Source organism: Leopardus geoffroyi, chromosome A2 (assembly GCF_018350155.1).
Source record: "Leopardus geoffroyi isolate Oge1 chromosome A2, O.geoffroyi_Oge1_pat1.0, whole genome shotgun sequence".
Classification (NCBI taxonomy): domain Eukaryota; kingdom Metazoa; phylum Chordata; class Mammalia; order Carnivora; family Felidae; genus Leopardus; species Leopardus geoffroyi.
The window spans coordinates 41,266,185-41,283,508 of record NC_059331.1 but is presented as its reverse complement, the minus strand read 5'-3'; the positions used below and the strand labels follow the sequence as shown (position 1 = coordinate 41,283,508).

General features: G+C 39.3%; 1 long non-coding RNA gene across 1 annotated transcript; it reads right to left on the bottom strand.

Moving 5' to 3' along the window:
- Positions 1–975: 975 nt before the first annotated feature.
- Positions 976–17,078, bottom strand: LOC123607597. Its single transcript, XR_006716794.1, has 2 exons — positions 17,016–17,078; positions 976–1,111 (listed from the first exon to the last, which is right to left on the bottom strand). It is a non-coding gene; the product is annotated as an uncharacterized LOC123607597 (long non-coding RNA).
- Positions 17,079–17,324: the final 246 nt, after the last annotated feature.

Here is a 17,324-nt window from a genome sequence, read left to right as displayed (position 1 = left end):
ATTAGGTGTTTTAAATATAGAAAGATGGAGGGATAATGAGGTAAAACTGTGCTTTTATCATTAGGCTTTTGCCATTCAGTACCTATTTCCATTCTCTTTACGCTCTCCTCCACTACCAAAAAAAGAACCTTTCTATACTGCCCAGCTATCAATAAAAAAATCCTTAAGATATATATAGTGAGACTAATTGTTAAGGCTCTTTATAAACATTGACTAATTAGTTAATCAATACTTTACAAGCTTTTTTTTTTCTCACTACAGCCCCTCCTATGACTTCATTTTGTGTTCTTTATTGGGCGGGATTTCTCTGCCCACACCGCTGCTGCATTAAGTCTCTTAATGGTAGTCGTAAGTCAGAGAAGGCAAAGGGATTATCTCAGAGCCCCAGAAGCCATTAATACAGTCTTTTATCTGTTAGACTGAAAAATGCACCAGGAACAGCATCGTAGTGAAATGGACTTGCAGGCCTGTGTTAGGATTTAGTTTCGTCCTGAGGCTTAATTATATTTCAGTGGGAACTGTCTGAAACTCAACATTACCATATGCTAGTGGAACAGAAACATATGGAAAAGTTAAAGCAAAAACAGGTAACCATTGCTTCATTCTTTGCTTAAATGTAAGAGTTAATCATTTCGTGTTAACAGGAGCTTCCAGACAAACTACTTTCACTTTGTTCTCTTGGCAGAGATGTTAACTAGAAACTTGGAAAACCCGTCAAGTTTGTCTTTTATAAAGAGAGTTCTGCAGAGAGGCTCTGCAATCACTGAGACCGTGGTTGAAATTTGGACTCTAACACTTAGTAGTAATTAGACAACTTAAGACAATTAGCTAACTTAAGACAACGTAAGTTACAAATGTCTGCAAGGCTCAGTTTTCTTGTCTGTAACAGAAAGATGTTACTGTTTACCTTATAGAATTGTATTGTGAGGATTACATCTGGTAGCTTGGAATTTGAATAAATGAATGAGACAGACATAAAAGATTGAGCATTATTCCCAATTCCCGACATGGTAAATATCCAGTAAATATTGGCCATTACTGTATCCAGCAGATAGTTTCGCATTAGCTTATCCATCCGGTTACTCTTCAGCATTCAATATAAATGGGAGGCCTGGGACAAAAAAGAGAATTAAAAGCTAAAGTTGCAGGGAAAATGATTATCATGGTCCCTTATAGGACCCTAAATCTTATTCAGGACACTTTAGGTTTGCCAGTTCAATTACTCGTTCACGATACCCTTCACTATTGCCTACCCTTTTCTTTTTTTTTTATTAAGTTTCAATGTAATTTATTTAAAATTATTAAATTTATAATGTGAATTTGATGAGATAAAAGGGAAAAGAACATTCTTGCTTATTCTTCTGCAGCTGAGCTAATGTGGTTTAGGCTTATTATCTCGACAAAAGGTAGACCAAGTTAAGAACTTGGCTTTTACAATGACTGTCTTCAGTGTTTTTCCAACAGTGGTGATCAGTGGGTATGATTAATCAGAATGGATGAAAGTGTTCCTGGAAGTCTGCTGCCATGTCAGGTATAAATCTTTTAGGTACTGTATCAAGTACAGATCCTGCAGGAGGGTGTTCCGAATCTTGAGGAGGTCTCAAGGGAGAGACTGACAGGGTCACTTGGGGATATTGTAGCAATGGCCACCAACCAATCACTATGGAAAGCATTTTAATACTTTTAACACCAATATGGTAATGCTATGGTGTACCAGTTGAATATCAGCCCTGCATTCTTTCACATATTTAGTTATGATCTCCATCCCCTAATTCATTGGAGCCCAATTTCTCTGAGCACATATTCAAATGAGGAATGAAAGTTGTCAGTTTAAAGCTCCACAGAGAAACAAGGAAGGACAGTGATTAAGAATTTGAGTTCTGGGGATGCCCACTCTCACCGCTGTTGTTTAACATAGTGCTGGAAGTTCTAGCATCAGCAATCAGACAACAAAAGGAAATCAAAGGCATCAAAATTGGCAAAGATGAAGTCAAGCTTTCGCTTTTTGCAGATGACATGATATTATACATGGAAAATCCGATAGACTCAACCAAAAGTCTGCTAGAATTGATACATGAATTCAGCAAAGTCGCAGGATACAAAATCAATGTACAGAAATCAGTTGCATTCTTATACACTAACAATGAAGCAACAGAAAGACAACTAAAGAAACTGATCCCATTCACAATTGCACCAAGAAGCATAAAATACCTAGGAATAAATCTAACCAAAGATGTAAAGGATCTGTATGCTGAAAACTATAGAAAGCTTATGAAGGAAATGGAAGAAGATTTAAAGAAATGGAAAGACATTCCCTGCTCATGGATTGGAAAAATAAATATTGTCAAAATGTCAAAACTACCCAAAGCGATCTACACATTCAATGCAATCCCAATCAAAATTGCACCAGCATTCTTCTCGAAACTAGAACAAGCAATCCTAAAATTCATATGGAACCACAAAAGGCCCCGAATAGCCAAAGGAATTTTGAAAAAGAAGACCAAAGCAGGAGGCATCACAATCCCAGACTTTAGCCTCTACTACAAAGCTGTCATCATCAAGACAGCATGGTATTGGCACAAAAACAGACACATAGACCAATGGAATAGAATAGAAACCCCAGAACTAGACCCACAAACGTATGGCCAACTCATCTTTGACAAAGCAGGAAAGAACATCCAATGGAAAAAAGACAGCCTCTTTAACAAATGGTGCTGGGAGAACTGGACAGCAACATGCAGAAGGTTGAAACTAGACCACTTCCTCACACCATTCACAAAAATAAACTCGAAATGGATAAAGGACCTGAATGTGAGACAGGAAACCATCAAAACCTTAGAGGAGAAAGCAGGAAAAGACCTCTCTGACCTCAGCCGTAGCAATCTCTTACTCGACACATCCCCAAAGGCAAGGGAATTAAAAGCAAAAGTGAATTACTGGGACCTTATGAAGATAAAAAGCTTCTGCACAGCAAAGGAAACAACCAACAAAACTAAAAGGCAACCAACGGAATGGGAAAAGATATTTGCAAATGACATATCGGACAAAGGGCTAGTATCCAGAATCTATAAAGAGCTCACCAAACTCCACACCCGAAAAACAAACAACCCAGTGAAGAAATGGGCAGAAAACATGAATAGACACTTCTCTAAAGAAGACATCCGGATGGCCAACAGGCACATGAAAAGATGTTCAGCTTCGCTCCTTATCAGGGAAATACAAATCAAAACCACACTCAGGTATCACCTCACGCCAGTCAGAGTGGCCAAAATGAACAAATCAGGAGACTATAGATGCTGGAGAGGATGTGGAGAAACGGGAACCCTCTTGCACTGTTGGTGGGAATGCAAATTGGTGCAGCCGCTCTGGAAAGCAGTGTGGAGGTTCCTCAGAAAATTAAAAATAGACCTACCCTATGACCCAGCAATAGCACTGCTAGGAATTTATCCAAGGGATACAGGAGTACTGATGCATAGGGGCACTTGTACCCCAATGTTCATAGCAGCACTCTCAACAATAGCCAAATTATGGAAAGAGCCTAAATGTCCATCAACTGATGAATGGATAAAGAAATTGTGGTTTATATACACAATGGAATACTATGTGGCAATGAGAAAAAATGAAATATGGCCTTTTGTAGCAACGTGGATGGAACTGGAGAGTGTGATGCTAAGTGAAATAAGCCGTACAGAGAAAGACAGATACCATATGGTTTCACTCTTATGTGGATCCTGAGAAACTTGGCAGGAACCCATGGGGGAGGGGGAGGAAAAAAGAAAAAAAAGAGGTTAGAGTGGGAGAGAGCCAAAGCTTAAGAGACTGTTAAAAACTGAGAACAAACTGAGGGTTGATGGGGGGTGGGAGGGAGGAGAGGGTGGGTGATGGGTATTGAGGAGGGCACCTGTTGGGATGAGCACTGGGTGTTGTATGGAAACCAATTTGACAATAAATTTCATATAATAAAAAAAAAAAAAAAAAAAAGAATTTGAGTTCTGGAATTAGGAGGACCTGGATTTGAGTTCTGGAATTAGGAAGTCCTGTGTCACTTAAGAGTTATATGACCTTTGGTAAGTCACCTATAAACCCTGAAGTTTACTCATTCATTCACACCTGTATTTAATCAGTAATATTTATCATACGCCTAAACTAAATACCCCAAGTGAGTGAGTAGAGGGTGATAAACAACACTGAGGTATCTGACTTGGAGAATATGTTAAAATTGGGCAAATGTGATATAAAAATAAATTATTGAACAGATTATTTCATACGGTGATACATGCTATTGAGAAAAAAGATAAAAGAAAAGAATAGATGGGGAGAAGTCATTTAGAAAGGTGGTCAGGAAAGGACTCTCCATATGAGTGACATTAGTCCTGAGATGTGAATAATAGGAAGCTGCCAGTTATGAAGATCTGGCCAAAGAGCATTGCAGGCAAAAGAAACAGCCAGAGAAAAGGCTACGGAGCAGGGATATATACTCAGTTCAAGAAATAGAATAAAAGGAATGCATGAGCAAAAGCCTATCCTGAAATAATGTCAAAAGGGTAGGCAGGGGCCAGATTATGCAGGACCTTGCCAGCTACCATAAGTTGAAGTTTTCGTTTTAAACATACGGGGTGGCCATTGGTGTTTTCAGCAGGGAGATTGCAAGGTCACAGTTTCCTCACCTGGAAAATGGGATGCTATTGGGAGTGGTGGAAGGTTAAATGAAGTAAATCATGCAAAGTGCTCAGCAGTCCCTGAAATATATTGAGCCCTTTGTAACTAGTAGATTAAAAGTTTTGGCTGCTCAAGTTTAGCCAGGGGACGTCCTTGCCTTTCCTAAGTGAAGGAAAGAGAACAAAATGTTAAACCAAATGGACATTGGCAAAGAACAACCAAGCATTCTGGACTCTCCAGGCCACAGAGGCTTATGTTGAACAGGCACTGATCGTAATTCAGGATAACAAATGTCTTTTCATTTCATGGAACTGTGGCATGCTGGGACTATCTTGTTTATGAGCTTGATGAATCAGATGAAAGGCTTTCCCAGTGTTGTCTCTTACTAATTATCTTTTAATGAAACCGTCTTGATTGCCATAAAAAATACCCCAAACTCTGTTTTCCAGGCAACAAGCCAGTGCCACACAGTCAGCATCAACTAATGCTACTGGTATATTGCCATAGCCTGAGAGCCCTTGCTTACCTTTCCTGAAATATGGGATTTCAGGATTCATGTTCTCATTTCTTTGATATGTTGTTTGATAATAGTTTTTTGGGGGGAGGAATGGTATGTACTATTTTGGGGATTAAGGGCACAATATACCATATTATTTCCCCTTTTCCCACGACCAGAGGCCTTCTGATGATACCCATTTCCACTATATTTGCACTCATTTTTCAACAGTACTGTGTTTTGGGAAAGACCATCCTTAAGCTTGAATTTACAATCACCTGTTACTTTTCCAAGAGGCATGATCCCCCTATCTTGAATGACCTTTTGCATGAGAAGATATTCCCTTTTTCAAGGAGTAATAAAAGAGCAGAGGACAACACAACTGAGTGTATCATTCAATGCCCTTAGTTGCTTTGACGTTATTTTGGGGTGTATTCAAGCTGTCAAAACCCCTCTGCCCCAAGACCCAATCCAGCCATTGTCTGACCAGACAATGTGGCCCTTGTGTGAACAGAGAGTGAAGATACCTAGTCACCAATGAGAAAAAATCCACATAGGCTGGCAGGCAAGATGAGGCTAGTTAAGGAGGCTTAAACTGCTCTAATGTCAAGAGACAGTAAGCAGATTGTCCTGGCAGCTGCCAGAGAAGCCACTGATGCAGCTCTCTTCCCGTTGCTATGACCACAAACTCCAGAAAGTAATTTTGTGTTAACCTTTCCACCTCAGTCCCTGAAGTGTCATTGAGACCTCTAAAAATCAGTAGAGGATGATAAGAGCTTGTAGCCGGCATTGGTGTTCAGTGAGCAATGATGTCTAAAAGTAGGTGACTGGCACTGGCCTTCCATTTTGAGGTTTCAGGGTCTAGCCCTTGTCAGTGACCACCTATCGTGAGAAACATCAGACATCATGCTAACTGTGATGCAGAAGGCTGAGGTGGAAAACAGGATGCCGATTCATTAGCACATAGTAGAAAATATAACTGTCACAGAAAACTGAACCCCCTGCATGATTATTTCATGCTTCCTATGATATGAAAAGCACAATCATTGTTGGAGGAAAGCTTTGTTGAATCACTATAAATTGATAAGAAGTACTAAAGAGTCCAAATCACCAGCACTTTCTCTACTTACAGGTGGACAGCTTCATTGCAGTTTCTTTGTCTGTAAGCAACAGAAATCCACTCTGACCAGCTTATATTAAAAGTGAATTTAATGAAAACATATAGGGAAGCTCTGTTTAATGAAATAATGAAGAACGGGGTTTCAGAGAGGACAAAAACTAAAGTAGCTCTGGAAATTACTTGCCTGCTAACGTGTTGGTGTGTTGGGGTACAGTTTTCTTGAATGTGTACCAGTGGTTTTCTTGTCTTTACTCACTCCATCCAAAGTTCAACTTTCTGACAGAGAAAGTTGGCTATAGCTTGGGTCAAAAGCTCACCCCTTGTCAGGGAAGGTCAGAGAACTTTGATGAACCTTCAAATACAGCTTGCATTAGAGGTGGGTGTTACATTATGGGAAGACCAAAATAACAAATGCACTGAAAGGAAAATTTGAAAGTTGTTTGATGGGCATCAAAACAGCACAAGAGTACATATGTGTATGCACACGTGCATGTGTGTGTGTGTACATATAATGTTCTTTTATTTTGCATTTTTCATGCTATGACATCTTGGGGACTTGCTGACCCTGGAGGCACAGAACCTCCCAGGGTTAGCTAATTTCTAGAGATAGCAAAGGAGCACACCTTTGATATAAAAATCAACAAATCCAGAGCCCATACTCCCAACCACCTTCTTTATTGGGCTCTCACTCTGGCCCATTTTGTCTACCTGTCTTAATCACCCCCAGGACCAGGTATAGACAACTAGGGACAACCCTTAAGCCCCAGAGCCCACTGAAATTATTCAAACTAACCAATACTAAGCCTGCTTACCCTGCCTCACCCATTCCTTCTAAAATAAACCACCATAAACCCTCTTGACCACATTTTCCCCTTGTCACTTTACCTTGTGAATGACCCTGGTGCCATCCTATGTGGTCCTGCATGGTTTGCTGTGCTTATAATTTCTAGGAAACTGAGTAAATTACTTCATTCATGGCAGTCATTTCTGTCTCTCTCTCTCTCTCTCTCTCTCTACACACACACACACACACACACACACACACATATATATATATATATCTCCAGTGTGGCATCTTCCCAAGTATTCTCTAAGAGTAGTTTTGACTGGACTTCTGCTGACTTGACAACTTGACCTTGTCATAAGATAGGACCTGGCTATATACCTCATATAACTTCAAAATATTCTTCCTGTGTTCTCACTTCATTATCTAAAACTGACCTCCAATCCCAAGGCAAAAACCTTTCCTTTCAGCTCCTTGAAGAAAGAGAGTTTCTCTTATCGTAAAAAAATAATTTTAGAAGAAAAATAATGGGCTGCATCTCAAATGTCACTGAGACAAACACAAACAGAAATCTTAAATATCCTTGTGACCTTTTGAGATCTCAGCGCTACCCACAAGTCTGGAGATCCGATCAAGTTAATACAGCAGCATGAAAATCAGTGTCCAAGCCTCACCTGAAAGAGTTAATGCAATTTCCAAAGACCCTCGACCTGTTCCCAGGGAGTAGTTAAGGTACTAGTAGTCCCTGTTGTCATTTGGTTTGATTTCTTATGCTTTTAAAGAGACAAAAGCTGGGTATGTGTGTGCCGTATCTGCTCTTCTCAGGTTTTTTTTTTTTTTTTTTTTTTTACTGTAAAAAATTCCTGCTGAACATTTTAGAGTATGATCATGTTTGGTACCAAATGAAAAATGACATAAGGGGTTTGAGGGGAATCTGCACATTCTGAAGTTTGAGGTTTTTAAATTCCTCCTGAGGGTGATTCTGAAGCAGAAGAAATAGTTAATTAAAACAAAAAGGACCTTGAATTTTGTGAAGGTGTTTCGGGTTGGGGGAGTGGGTGGAGATTTTCAGACGTTCTCTGTCTCTGTCTCTGTCTTTTTTTTTTTTTTTCCTCTAGATTTCCAGTTTGAGTGCTATTCTGCATATATCCCAGTTCCCTATTCGGCATGTATGTCAGAGAAGGAGGGAAAGAAGCAGGAATAAGAATCACAAAAATGACCCAAATCCAGAGTCTTGATTGCTACTTGGCGCCAGTGCTGCTGGACTCTTGAGTTCTTCTACATGAAGACACTAATATGAGAAAGAAAGAGGTTTGTACCCCCAAAAGGTTATTTACTGCTCTGGGAGACTTTCCAGTTTCTGGTCATTGTTGTGCCTCTCCTCAGAATTCTCCTGCAGCTAAAATTGTCAAGTGAAAGCTGTCTGAACACTCCAGGTAAGTGAGAAGGAAGTCTTTGGCCATCCCTCCAGATGCTGACGCTAACGTGGGTCTGCCAGCAGCTATCAGGGTAAATCCTGTCACTTTCTAGAGGTCACCCTGCGGTCTGACTTAGGAGAATTTTCTTAGAGCTGTTAGGTTTTTTGGTGAATTGATGCACATCTAAATGTTCCATTTGGCTATTAAGCTTTTTTTCCCCCCAAATTTAGAATTATACCTTAGCCATGTTAAAAAAGGAATTAATATCTTTGGCCATGGCATAAATCCGCAAAATTAAAAGTTTCTGAAATGTTGAGGATGAAGGAAGAGAGTAGGGTGTATAGGTGTTGTGAGTAAAAGTCATTCAAGACACATTTATTGAGTGGTAATTAAAGGTAAATACCATGAAAAGTACTAGGGGAAAATATCTTTGAATAAGGGGCACTTTTAGGTAATTTTGTCTGGATCCTCAATGGGAAGGGGAGTATGGACTAATTGTACATTACATGGAGCTGTAGTGGGGCCTGAGCTAGAGCTTAACCTGGGAACCACACCTATGCGCATGTTTCACAGACTAGCGGTCAGTCTGAAGTCAGGTTGTAGAGAAGCTGGGGAGTATTCTGGCACAAAATTTCTGCTAAGGGCCTGGTATATCTAGGAACTTCATGCATATTTATTCCTTACAAGAATGATGTGCAGTGAATTTTATTACCCACTCCAGGTTTAAATTACAAGGAAAGTGAGATCCAAAGAATTTCAGTGATTTTCATTCATTTCATTCAACAATTTTTTTAATTTTATTTTTTAAATTTACATCCAAATTAGTTAGCATAGAGTGCAACAATGATTTCAGGAGTAGATTCCTTAGTGCCCCTTACCCATTTAGCCCATCCCCCCTCCCACAATCCCTCCAGTAACCCTCAGTTTGTTCTCCATATTTGAGTCTCTTCCGTTTTGTCCCCATCCCTGTTTTTATGTTATTTTTGCTTCCCTTTCCTTATGCTCATCTGTTCTGTGTCTTAAAGTCCTCATATGAGTGAAGTCATATCATATTTTTCTTTGTCTGATTAATTTCACTTAGCATAATCCCTTCTAGTTCCATCTACGTAGTTGCAAATGGAAAGATTTCATTCTTTATGATTACCGAGTAATACTCCATTGTGTGTGTGTGGGTATATATATATATGTATATATATATATATATATATATATATATATATATATATATACATATATATACACACACATCTTCTTTATCCATTCATTGATGGACACTTGGGCTCCTTCCATACTTTGACTATTGTTGATAGTGCTGCTATGAACATTGGGGTGCATGTGCCTCTTTGAAACAGCATACCTATATCCCTTGGATAAATACCTAGTAGTGCATTTGCTGGATCATAGGGTAGTCCTCGTTTTAATTTTTTGAGGAGCCTCCATACTGTTTTCCAGAGTGGCTGCACCAGCTTGTATTCCCACCAGCAATACAAAAGAGATCCTCTTTCTCTGCATCCACATGAACATCTGTTGTTGCCTGAGTTGTTAATGTTAGCCATTCTGACAGGTGTAAGGGGTATCTCATTGTGGTTTTAATTTGCATTTCCCTGATGACGTGTGGTGTTCAGCATTTTTTCATGTGTCAGTTGGCCATCTGGATGTCTTCTTTGTAGAAGTGTCTATTCATGCCTTTTGCCCATTTCTTCACTGGATTATTTGTTTTTTGAGTGTTGAGTTTATAAGTTCTTTATAGAGTTTGGATACTAACCCTTTATCTGATATGTTGTTTGCAAATATGTTGCAAATATGTCCCATCTGTTAGTTGCCTTCTAGTTTTACTGATTGTTTCCTTCCCTGTGCAGAAGCTTTTTATTTTGATGAGGTCCCAATAGTTCATTTTTGCTTTTGTTTCCCTTGCCTCCAGAGACGTGTTGAGTAAGAAGTTGCTGTGGCCAAGATCAAAGAGGTTTTTGCCTGTTTTCTCCTCGAGGATTTTGATGGCTTCCTGTCTTACATTTAGGTCTCTCATCCATTTTGAGTTCATTTTTGTGTATGGTGTAAGAAAGTGGTCCAGGTTCTTTCTTCTGCATGTCGCTGTCCAGTTTTCCCAGCACCACTTGCTGAAGAGACTGTCTTTATTCCATTGGATATTCTTTCCTGCTTTGTGAAACATTAGCTGGCCATACATTTGTGGGTCCATTTCTGCATTCTCTATTCTGTTCTATTGATCTGGGTGTCTATTCTTGTGCCAGTACCATCCTGTCCTGACGATTACAGCTTTGTACTATAGCTTGAAGTCGGGGTTGTGATGCCTCCTGCTTTGGTTTTCTTTTCAAGATTGCTTTGGCTATTTGGGGTCTTTCTGGTTCCGTACAAATTTTAGGATTCTTTGTTCTAGCTCTGTGAAGAATGCTGGTGTTATTTTGATAGGGACTGCTTTGAATATGTAGATTGCTTTGGGCAGTATAGACATTTTGACAATATTTGTTCGTCCTGTCCAGGAGCATGGAATCTTTTTCCATTGTGTGTGTGTGTGTGTGTGTGTGTGTGTTCTTCAATTTCTTTCATAAGCTTTCTATAGTTTTCAGTGTATCGATTTTTCACCTCTTTGGTTAGATTTATTCCTAGGTATTTTATGGGTTTTTTTGTGCAACTGTAAATGGGATCGATTCCTTGATTTCTCTTTCTGTCGCTTTATTGTTGGTGTGTAGGAGTGCAACCGATTGCTGTGCATTGATTTTATATCCTGCAGCTTTGTGGAATTCATGAATCGGTTCTAGCAGTTTTTGGTGGAATCTTTTGTGTTTTCCATATAGACTATCATGTCATCTGCAAAGAGTGAAAGTTTGAACTCCTCCTGGCCGATTTGGGTGCCTTTTTACATATTTGTGTTGTCTGATTGCAGAGCTAAGACTTCTAATACTATTTTGAATAACAGTGGCGAGAGTGGACATCCCTGTCTTGTTCCTGACCTTAGGAAGAAAGCTCTCAGTTTTTCCCCATTGAGGATGGGATTAGTGTTGGGTCTTTCATATATGGCCTTTATGACCTTGAGGTATCCTCTTTCTATCCCTACTTTCTTGAGGATTTTTATCAAGAAAGGAAGCTGTATTTTGTCAAATGCTTTCTCTGCATCTATTGAGAGGATCATATGGTTCTTGTCCTTTCTTTTATTGGTGTGATGAATCACATTGATTGTTTTGTGGATATTGAACCAGACCTACATCCCAGGTATAAATCACACTTGGTCGTGGTGAATAATTTTTTTAATGTATTGTTGGATCCGGTTGGCTAATATCTTGTTGAGGATTTTCACATCCATGTTCATCAGGGAAATTGGTCTTTAGTTCTCCTTTTTAGTGGGGTCTCTGTTTGGTTTTGCAATCAAGGTAATGCTAGCTTCATAGAGTTTGGAAGTTTTTCTTCCATTTCTATTTTTTGGAACAGCTTCAAAAGAATAGGTGTTAACTCTTCTTTAAATGTTTGGTGGAATTCCCCTGGAAAGCCATCTGGCCCTGGACTCTTGTTTTCTTGGTTTACTAATTCGATTTCTTTACTGGTTATGGGTCTGTTCAAATTTTCTATTTCTTCCTGTTTCAGTTTTGGTAGTATACATGTTTCCAGGAATTTGTCCATTTCTTCCAGATTGCCCATTTTACTGGTGTATAATTCCTGATAATGTTCTCCTATTATTGTTTGTATTTCTCCTGTGTTGGTTGTGATCTCTCCTATTTCATTCTTGATTTTATTTATTTGGATCCTTTCGTTTTTCTTTTTGATCAAACTGGCTAGTAGTTTATCACTTTTGTTAATTCTTTCTAAGAACCAGCTTCCAGGGGTGCCTGGGTGGCTCAGTCGGTTAAGCGTCCGACTTCAGCTCAGGTCATGATCTCACAGTCCGTGAGTTCAAGCCCCGCATCAGGCTCTGTGCTGACAGCTCAGAGCCTGGAGCCTGCTTCAGATTCTGTGTCTCCCTCTCTCTCTGACCCTCCCCCATTCATGCTTTGTCTCTCTCTGTCTCAAAAATAAATACACATTAAAAAAATTTAAAAAAAACCACAAAGAACCAGCTTCTGGTTTCATTGATCTGTTCTACCATATTTTGGTTTTTGTTTTTTGTTGTTTGGTTTCGATAGCATTAATTTCTGCTCTAATCTTCCTGTCTTCTTCTGGTTTGGGGTTTTATTTGCTGTTCTTTTTCCAGCTCTTTAAGGTGTAAGGTTAGGTTGTGTATCTGAGATCTTTCTTCCTTTTTTAGGAAGGCCTGGATTGCTATATACTTTCCTCTTATGACTGCCTTTCCTGCACCCCAGAGGTTTTGGGTTGTGGTGTTATCATTTTCATTGGCTTCCATGAACTTTTAAATTTCCTCTTTAACTTCCTGGTTAGCCCATTCATTCTTTAGTAGGATGTTTTTTAGTCTCCAAGTATTTGTTACCTTTCCACATTTTTTTCTTGTGGTTGATTTCGAGTTTAATAGTGTTGTGGTCTGAAAATATGCACGGTATGATCTCAAACTTTTTGTACTTGTTGAGGGCTGATTTGTGTCCCAGTATGTGGTCTGTTCTGGAGAACGTTCCCTGTGCAGTGGAGAAGAATATATATTGCTCTGCTTTAAGATGAAATGTTCTGAATATATCTGTTAAGTCCATCTGGTCCAGTGTGTCATTCAAAGCCATTGTTTCCTTGTTGATTTTTAAATTAGATGATCTGCCTATTGCTGTGAGTGGGGTATTGAAGTCCCCTACTATTATGGTATTACTATCAATGATTTTATGTTTGTGATTAATTGATTTATATATTTGGGTGCTATCATATTTGGTGCATAAATGTTTACAATTGTTATGTCTTCTTGGTGGATAGACCTCTTAATTATGATATAATGCCCTTCTGCATCTCTTGATACAGTCTTTATTTTAAATTCTAGATTGTCTGATATAAGTATGGCTACTCCAGCTTTCTTTTGTTGACCATTAGCATGATAGATGGTTCTCCGTCCCCTTATTTTCAATATGAAGGTGTCTTTAGGTCTAAAGTGGGTCTCTTGAAAACAGCATATAGATGGATCTTGTTTTCTTATCCATTCTGTTACCTTAGGTCTTTTAATTGGAGCATTGAGTCCATTGACATTTAGAGTGACTACTGAAAGATATGAATTTATTGCCATTATATTGCTTGTAGAGTTGGAGTTTCTGGTGGTGTTCTCTGGTCCTTTCTAGTCTTCATTGCTTGGTATTCATTCATTCATTCATTCATTCATTCATTCATTTACATGTATTTATTTTTTATCTTTTCTGCCCTCAGAAGTCCCCCTTAAAATTTCTTGTAGGGCTGGTTTAGTGGTCACAAACTCCTTTAATTTTTGTTTGTCTGGGAAACTTTTTATCTCTCCTTCTATTTTGAATGACAGCCTTGCTGGATAAAGAATTCTTGGCTGCATATATTTCTGATTCAGCACACTGAATATATCCTGCCACTCCTTTCTGGCCTGCCAAGTTTCTGTGGATAGGTCTGCTGCAAACCTGTTCTGTCTTCCCTTGTAGGTTAAGGATTTTTTTTTCCCTTGCTGCTTTCATGATTCTCTCCTTGCCTGAGTATTTTGTGAATTTGACTATGATATGCCTTGTTGATGGTCGGTTTTTGTTGAATCTAATGGGAGTCCTCTGTGCTTCCTAGATTTTGATGTTTTTGTCTTTCCCCAGGTTAGGAAAGTTTTCTGCTGTGACTTGCTCACATAACCCTTCTACCCCTGTTTCTGTCTCTTCCTCTTCTGCGACCCCTATGATTCTGATATTGTTCCTTTTTAATGAGTCACTGATTTCCCTAATTCTCAAATCATGCTCTTTTGCCTTAATCCCCCTCTTTTTTTGTGCTTCATTATTCTCCATAAATTTGTCCTCTATATCGCTGATTCTCTGTTCTGCCTCATCCATCCTTGCCACCGCGGCATCCATTTGAGATTGCAGCTCAGTTATAGCATTTTTTATTTCATCCTGACTAGCTTTTACTTCTTTTATATCCACAGAAAAGGATTGTAATCTATTTTAGACTCCAGCTAGTATTCTTATTATCATGGTTCTAAATTTTGGTTCAGACATCTTGCTTGTATCTGTGTTGGTTAAGTCCCTGGCTGTCGTTTCTTCCTGCTCTTCCTTTTGGGGTGAATTCCTTCATTTCATCATTTTGAAGGGAGAAAAGGAATTAATGAGTTAAAAACTTAAAATTAAAAAAATATTAAAATTAAAAAAATATTGAAATTAAAAAATTAAAAACACACACAGAAAAAATCAAATAAATGATGCTAGATTGTAGGTGTGTTTTAGTCTCGGTGTTGAAAGAGTTTCAAAAGATTAGAGAAAAAACGGGAAAGAAAAATAAAAGAAAATCATTTGAAAATTTGAAAAAGATTAATACACTGAAGTAGACTAAAATGAAATGATATAAGTAAGATAGAATTTGAAAAAATTTACACAAATGTAAAAAATATAGTAGAAAAAAATTAAAGAAAAATATTTTTAATAAAAATTGAAAATAAAAATGATTTTTTCTCTTTCTGTATTCAAGAAAAAGAAAAGAAACAAAAAAGAGGAAAAAAAAGAAAAGAACGAAAATTGAATAGACAGACTGGCAAATGGAATGAAATATGGCTGAAATTACTTTGTTTTCCCCTAAAAGTCAAACTATGAAGCCCTTTATAGTTCATAAACTAAACAGGCAGAGACTCGTGTTCCTGAAGAGCAAGGTTGGCCCAGTTGGGCGGGGCTTAGTGTAATGGCTCCATTCTCCACTAGATGGCACTGCTTAGCTTATTGGGGTGGATTATCGCATCACTCATAGGTGCATATGTGCATGTGTAGGAGAGGTGAAAATGGCGTCACCCAGCTACCCAGTCTCTAGTATTGGAACTCTTCTCCCTGATTAGCAATTGCACACCTGTCCTTTGTTTTCAGCTTCCGTCCACTCCCTGCTTTACACAGTCTGTGACCAAGCTCCAGGCAGCACTGCCCTCCTGAGTTTTGTCACAGATGTGGCTGTTTTTCCCAACCCTTTACTCCTGAGGGACTGTGGCTTTGACCCCTTCTGCCCCTCTGCAGGAGGGTCTCACTGAAAAATGGCTGGGTGCTTGCTCCATTCAGGTACATTTGTGGGATCGTGCTGCTGCCGAGGCCCAGAGACTGTGGCCCGGTGCCAGCCCGCCCCAGAAAAAGTTTGTGAGATAGCATAGAAGCAACATTTCAGGGACTATGGAAAATCTCAACACACATCTGGCACCAGGCTTCACCCTTAACGATTTGTTCCAGCACTAGCAAATGTGGTTCTTCTCTCAGGTCCACTGGGGCTCTGCCTTTGGGGTACCCACACAGCCTCTACCTGGTGTCCTCCCAGCAGGGGAACTGCCTCTCCCCATGTGGCCTGAAGAACCCCGGACTCCACTCTGTTCCTGGGGATTAGCCCTTCCCACCAGAGCACCACTAGGTATCAAGCTGTGGAGTTCTAGACTCTGTGCTCCCCCTGTTTATAGTCTTAATGGAATTTAAACTCTCTCCTTTCTCCTTTCTCCCTTTGTAGTTCAGTCCCTGTGGCAGTTTCCACTTTTCCACTTTCTATCCAGCTGCTTTAGGGGGGGAGTTCTTTTCCTGTATTCTTCCTCCCTCCTCCCCCCGCCACTGCCGAACTCACCTCTATCCTCTTTCTATAAGCAAAAGTGGCTCCCTGCCCTCTGGGGCTTCTCTCTCCCCCAGTTCACCTCTCAACACCACGTACCTGCTTGATTCTGTGGTTCGTGTTGTGCAGATTGTTGTGTTAATCCTCAGATCAGTTTTCTAGGTAGGCAGGATGTTTTAGTGTTGGTCTGGCTGTATTTTATGGGCACAAGACACATAAAAAACTTCCATGCTGTTCTACTATCTTGGCTCCTCCCCTCAGCAATATGTATTGAACACCTACCATGCTCCCGCCTTTTTTCCTTGTTCCAGGGATATAGCCAAGAGCAAGAAACCAGGTCTCTGTCTCCTAAGATCTCGCATTCTTAGGAGCAGGTAAGGTGTCAGGCAGTAAATAAGAAAAGCAAAACGATGAATGAAAGCCGTATGTGTTCACTCAGCCATGTGGATCAGAGCTGTCATTTCACACCAGATTTCCCAAATCTGTTTGTCATGCTGCCAGAAATTTCTCATACTCTAAAATCAGACTCATTGGAATATGCCAAAAGAATTTACCAATGAAAACTTAGAAGAATTTGTTGGTGCTTTGGGTTTTCACTTTTCTTATCCTTTAGGGTTGCTTGTGACTTCTTTTCATCCATAGGGCAATGCTGGGAAAACTATATGGTGAAACTCAATGTGACTTTTTCTCCAGGTAGAGTTACATGTTGGGTTTCTAAAAATCTAGACTTTTATTACTTTCATTGCACTCTTTGAAATCCTCAGCTTCCCTTATCTTGAAAATTTTGTTCAGCACAATATGCTTCATTCTGCACATTCTTGAAAATGCATACACACATAGGAGCTCAGGGGTGAGGACTAGTGAAGAGAGCCATACCTTTGATGTTTCCTTAATTATCTGATGGAATGTGAAGATAGAGCTGTAGAATATGCCTATAATAAAGAGAAAACATTTATTGCAAAGTCCTCAGGAATGATAGAATATGAATACTCGTACATGTGGTTAAAAGAGAGACCATAATCTTTAGTCATAATGTTGGCCCACTTTTGATATTTTAAATATGCCTTTATGGGTCTGTTTGGGAATATTATCACCCAAGAAGTATTAAAGAATACTTTAATTTTTAAAAATACATTGTTAGGGACAGAATTGTGTACCCCCTTACAACCAATTCATACCTTGAAG